The following is a 6909-nucleotide window of genomic DNA, read 5'->3' on the forward strand; positions in this document are numbered from 1 at the left end:
GCCATATAACAAGAAGCTCATAAGAGCCATAATCGGGAAGCTCATGCGAGCCATTATCGGGTAGCTTTGGAGAGCCATTAATTGAGAAGCTCATGAGAGAGCCTTTAATTTTAAAGCTCATGAAAGAGCCCTTAATCAGGAAGCTCCGAAGAGCTATATATTGGGAAGCTCATAAGAGTTGCGGTGTGTCCACAACATATGCAGGATCACAACCAATCGGGATGCTCAAAAGAGCTATTAACGGGAAGCTCATGAGAGCCATATATCAGGAAGCTCTTGAGATTCATATATCATAAAACTCAAGAGATTCAATATCAGGATGCTCTTGAGAGCTAATAACGGGACGCTCTTGCGAACTGTGATGTGTCTGCAACACATGTAAGACCACAACCAATTTGGGAACCCTGTATTCCATCGAATTTTATTTGTTCAAACAGAACTTAATACTTGTCAGACATTGGCAGATATGTGATTTATTTACATACATATCAATTACATAATTCACATACACAACATTCAATTCAAACGTATAAATATACAATTTTAGTTACACGAACTTACCTCGACAATGTTCGTGTTCTCAAAAGCTACTAATATGTTACTTTCTCTTTTCCATGATCTAACTCCGTATTTGATCTATCCATATCTATACGAATGAATTTAACATCAATTTGTATTCAATTCAATCCAATTCACATTTTTGGCAAAATTACCATTTTGCCCCTATACTTTTAATTAATTATGATTTTGTCCCTTGGCTCGGAAAATAAAATTCATGTAATTTAATCCTTATTCCAAGCCTAGCTGATTTTTACATATAAAATTAGCAGCTCATGCATTTCATAAAATTCAAATTTTTTTCCATGAATTTTTCATCTTTCCAATTTAGTCCCTAAATCATTATTTCATCGAAATTCCCTTAACAAAAGTTGTTTATCTATCAACAACCTTTTATTTTCTACCATAAAAATTCATAGTTCATAGATATTCATCCATGGAAAAACCCTAACACTTTGATAATTTTACAAGTTAATCCCCGAGATAGCTAGAGTAAGCTATTACGATCCCGAAAATATGAAAATTATTAAAAACGGGACAAGGATACTCACCTGATTAAGCCAAATAAGCTTTTCTTTCTTCAAGTCTCCATAGCTAGGTTTTCCATGTTTTTAATTTAGGAAAGATGATAATATGATGATATTTTACTTTATTTTATTAGTTATCATCTTTTTATCTTTTACTTTCCAATTTCATCCTTTTTTATCAAATTTTCCATTGATGACTAATCATGTTTATCTACTAAATCTTCTTAATGGTCTATTTGCCATATAAGGACCTCAAATTTTGAATTTCATAACTATTTGATCCCTTTAGCTACTAGAATTTAGCTTTTGCACTTTATGCAATTTGGTCCTTTTTATCAAATTAGACATATAATCGGTAAAATTTTCTTAATGAAATTTTCATACGATATTTATATCATAATGCAAACCATGAAATAATATAAAAATATTTTTTCTTCTAAACTCGAATTTGTAATCTCGAAACTAATATTTCGATTTCACTGAAAACGGCTATTACACACTCGTATTTTTGAGTTACTTCATTTTGATTTATAAGGGTTTCATGATACTCTATTTTGTAGATCTCATTATTTTTTGGCATTGGTTGATGATTTCTCTCATGCTATTTGGGTATATCTCATTATTTTTTGGCATTGGTTGATGATTTCTCTCGTGCTATTTCGATTTCACTGAAAACGGGCTATTACACACTCGTATTTTTGAGTTACTTCATTTTGATTTATAAGGGTTTCATGATACTCTATTTTGTAGATCTCATTATTTTTTGGCATTGGCTGATGATTTCTCTCGTGCTATTTGGGTATATCTATTAATTACTAAGGAGGTTTTCAAGATTTTCATGTCATTTATTGCTATGATTAATCGTCAATTTTCTTAACTGATAAAGTTTGTTAGAAGTGATAATATGACAGAATTTAATTTCCTCCAGGATTATTTTATTACAAGTGGCATTATTTTTCTAACATCTTGTGTTGGTACTCCTCAACAAAATGGGAGAGTGGAAAGGAAATATCAGCATATTTTAAATGTGGATCATGCTTTGCGTTTCCAAGGAAATCTACCCATATTTTTGGGGGAGTGTATTTTGGTTGCTTCTCATCTTATAAATCGAACTCATTCACCTCTTCTTTATGGTAAAACACCTATGAAATGTTGTTTGGTAGACCTCCTTTGTTTGATGATCTTTGAGTGTTTGGTTGCTTATGTTTTGATAATAATCAATGTTTTAAGGGTGGTAAGTTTGCGAAAGGGAGCCGAAAGTGTGTTTTTATTGGGTATCATTTTGGCAAAAAAAAAAGGTTGGTATTTGTATTATATGGATTCTAAAAAGTTTTTTGTGTCCCATGATGTGAAATTTTTTAAGGATATTTTTCCGTATTTGGATGGGAATGCTACAACCATTGAGCCCGACCCTGTTGCTCTGCCATATGGAAGTGCAAACACAATTTCTTATACATATTTTGGTGAGTCAGAATTGTTGCAGCCTGCGATAGTTCTTTTGCTTGTCACTCTGTAGCCTGTGAGTTCACCACCTGCGGATTCTTCGACACATGTGGCGTCTTCTTCTTCGGCCGATGACACAATGATACAAGGGGAATTGGGTAACAATGTGCTTGAATTGGAACGAGAGCATGAGGAGAAATTTCCCTCAGTGAAGCTTCGGGATTTTTTCACTCATATCGCCATAAAGAAAATTTCATCTTTGCCTCACATACTTCAGAGCCTTCCTCAAGTACTCTATTTTCTATAGCGCATTATGTTGATTATGACAAATTTACTGTGAAACACCAAAATTTTTTTGCAGCTATTATTGTAGGGGTCGAGCCACAGTCTTTTAAAGAGGCTGTGAAGGATGCAGGATGGCGTGGTGCTATGCAAAAAGAGATTCGTGCTCTAGAGGATAATGGCACTTGGTTTATAAAGACACTTCCTCCTGAAAAGAAAGTTCTGGGTTTACAAGATTAAATATAACTCCAATGGAAGTATTGAGAAACTTGAAGCTAATCTTATTGTTTTTGGTAATCATCAGGTAGAAGGCATTGACTATAATGAAACTTTTGCTCCTGTGGAGAAAATGGTGATTGTTTATGCTTTCTTAGCTATTGCAGCTTCGAAAAATTGGGAGTTGCTTCAGATGGATGTACATAATACCTTTTTGCATAGTGATCTTAATGAAGAGGTTTACATGAAGCTTTTTCCAAGTTTTTCCCTTAATAAGCTTGAAATGGTTTTTCGTTTGCGCAAGTCTTTGTATAGGTTAAAACAGGCTACTCGGTGTTGGTTTGCTAAACTAGTTACTACACTGAAAGGGTATGGATTTGTTCAATCATATTTAGATTATTCTCTCTTTACATACACTAAGGGATCTGTACACATTAATGTGCTAGTTTATGTTGATGATTTGCTTATTTCTGGAAACGATTCTGTTGCTTTGAAAACTTTTAAGAGGTATCTCAGTTCTTGCTTCCATATGAAGGATCTCAGTGTTTTGAAATATTTTTTGGGGATAGAGGTAGCTCGTAGTTCTTTGAGTATATTTCTTTGTTAAAGGAAATACGCACTTGATATTATTTTGGAGAGAGGTCTTTTGGGAGCAAAGCCCACAAGATCGCCAATAAAGCAAAATCATAGATTGACACGTGCTACATGGGCTGTTTTGACTTATCCTGAGTCATACAGACAGTTAACGGGTCATTTGATTTATTTAACAGTAACCAGACCTGATTTAGCATACTCGGTTCATATCTTATCTCAGTTTATACATGAGCCGAGGCAGGAGCATCGGGACGCAACTCTGTGTATTTTTCGGTACTTGAAAGGCTCTCCTGGTCGAAGGATTCTATTGAGATCTAATAGTGATTTGTCCTTAAAGGAGTATTGTGATTCAGATTAGGTTTCTTATTTGTTAACTCGGCGCTCGCTTATTGGTTGGTTTGTCTTTCTGGGACAATCTCCTATTTCCTAAAAAACTAATAACGAACAATTGTTTCTCGTTCTTTCGCTGAGACTGAGTATAGGTTTATGGCTTCCGTAACTTGTGAGCTCAAATGGCTAAAGGCCTTGCTATTGAGCTTAGATGTTCATCATCCTAAAGTTATTCCTTTATTTTGTGATAGACAATCTGCATTGCATATTGCACAAAATCTTGTATTTCACGAGCGTACTAAACATATTGAAGTCGGTTATCACTTTGTTAGAGATGCAATCGAAGATGGGTTGATTGCACCTTCTTATGTTTCAACCTCTGTTCAATTGGCTGACATTTTTACAAAGGCGCTTAGTAAACCGCAATTTGCATACCTTCTTAGCAAATTGGGCATTGATGATCTCCATGCTCTAACTTGAGGGGATGCTAGGATATTATTATGCGATATTATCTTTTAGGAATATATTGTATATTATTGTATATCTTTTAAACATATATTTAAGAATATATTTAGAAATGTATTATACTATGTATAAATATTCTCATCAATATAAGTTAGTTATTATGTAATCAGAATCTCACGAGGAGTTCACCGAGGATGCATGCAAGTGATGGACGACAATAGCAAACAAATCATCGAAGGTGCGTGAAGTTTTGATAATTGTTACAAACTATCAGGTATGGTTAAATGTTAGAAATCTACAAAAGATGATCCAGAAAGCAGGCATAAACAAATTCTTCCCTTACTATATTTAAATACAAATTAATAAAATTATATTTAAATTATCCGAAATTGGATCATTGCAGAGTATGAAGTATTCTAAGTAAAAATTGGGTGTTCAAATGATTTAATTTTTTATAGGTAAATTGAATTGAAGGATTTAAATGAATTTAATCCACATTCGAGATCTGAATCTAAATTAACATCTCTTCTATACATATGCACATACTACATTATAAAAATTAATTACTAAACCAGAAACCCTTTTTTTCCCTCGAGATTACAATTTGCAATATAAACCAGAGCAACACCAATGACACCCTTCATTCCGTATAATATACAAAGCAAGACTTCACATCCACAATTATTTATTATCCTTTATTTTGGCACTTTCTTTCATTATGCAACGAGTATAGACAAACTCATCTCCCTAATTCATTTTTGCTGTCATTCCGTGTCCCAATGAAGAAAAATACTGCAAATCATGATTCCCATTGGCAATTTCCGGAGCATTAACAGACGCAGCCGCCAATGCCTTGATGCACGTTTCAGCATCGGGGCCAATAAGGCTAACATCATAGTTCGCACTCATTGCATCTTCACTCAGTTCATCACTTATCATCCCGAACGACCTGATAGAATTTTTATAAACATTCTGGCACGTTTTGAGAGCTTCCAGAGTCGCTGGTGAACTCGGCTTCTTCATCATTTCGACGATGACCTTCAGCGTTGTGTGAGCTTTGGCCACCGCTTCTTTCATGGCGACATCCACGAGTTGGTTCACGCTCTTCGCGGCATTCGCTTGGGCGTTGGAAAGAGCTTTCAAGCAGAAGTCGTGGTCGAGGATCGCGTCGTCACCGCATACTTTGGCAATGAGTGCTTTAGAAGCTGATCCCCTTGATGGAGAAAAGAAATTGACAGACAAGAATAATATTGTGAAAATTACATTAATGAAATGACTTTGTGATGTCATTTCAATTTGTGTTTGTATTGAAAGGGTTGATGGATGTTGCTAGGTTTTGTTTTCGGATGAATGCATTGATTAGTAAGGTTTTGCCATAGTTTCTTCAATTCTTTTGTAGGAGAAATTGTTTTTGAAAGAGTTGATTTGGGATGAGCAGCGACAACCACAAATTTCCCCTTCTTTTTTTAGCATTAGAACTGAACCTTAGTTGATGGCTAGAATTACGATAGAAGTTCAACCATGAATTTACCGTCTGTGATTCTTATATGTATTTATATCTTAGATTTTTATTAACGTTTTCTTCTATTTTCTTTTATTAATTTTAAAAAGATTAAACCAAAAAAAAATATTTAAATTATATCATACTTCTCAATTTAATACTTAAATAGTATTAAAATTATAATATGTTATCTCAAATGATACTTAAATTGTACTTTATTATTCTAAATTACCTCCACCATTAGAAAAACACTTAACTAATCTTGCAAGGCACTTTAAAATTAAAAAAAAAGTTAAAAAAATATCTTTACCTTAAGTTTTTTTTTAACTTATAAATATGCATGTCTTTCTTTCTTCATCAAAGAACTCCGATAAAAGAAAATTCAAGAACACGTCAAAAAATTTATCCCAACAAAACTCAAATTCCAAAAAGCTTTTCTTTTCCGTTTTTAGACTTCAATTTCAATACATTTCCCACACCGATTCAAATTTCATATATTATTTTTATTAAAAGTAAATTTCTCAAAGAAAATTTATCTAATAGTTAAAAAAATGCGAGAAGAAAAAGTGTGATGGAGATGGAGAGATTGTAAAACAACTGAAAAGCTTTAATTTAATTAAATTTGATTTTTATAATTTAATTTTTTTATTCTTATAATTAAATTTTAATTTAAAAGTATCACATATTACAAAATGACTGGTTAAATGATTTTTTTTAACTGCAAAGATAATTTGAATAACAAAATCTAGTTGAAATACCACTTAAATAATGAAGCACACTTTAGGTACCATTTATGATAAAAAGAAAATTACATATCAACTTTAAAAAAAAAGCATACTTGTTATACTTCCTTTAAATTTGGACACGTGTCAACATAATAAGCTATTCGAAAAACTATCATAATTAGATCTTCAACTCTATCCAATTGTCTTCATGATAAGCCCTCCTAAATCTCTACTCTCCATTCAGCTCTTAGTATCAATAAGAACTTAT

This window comes from Gossypium hirsutum, chromosome D05 (assembly GCF_007990345.1).
Source record: "Gossypium hirsutum isolate 1008001.06 chromosome D05, Gossypium_hirsutum_v2.1, whole genome shotgun sequence".
NCBI lineage: Eukaryota > Viridiplantae > Streptophyta > Magnoliopsida > Malvales > Malvaceae > Gossypium > Gossypium hirsutum.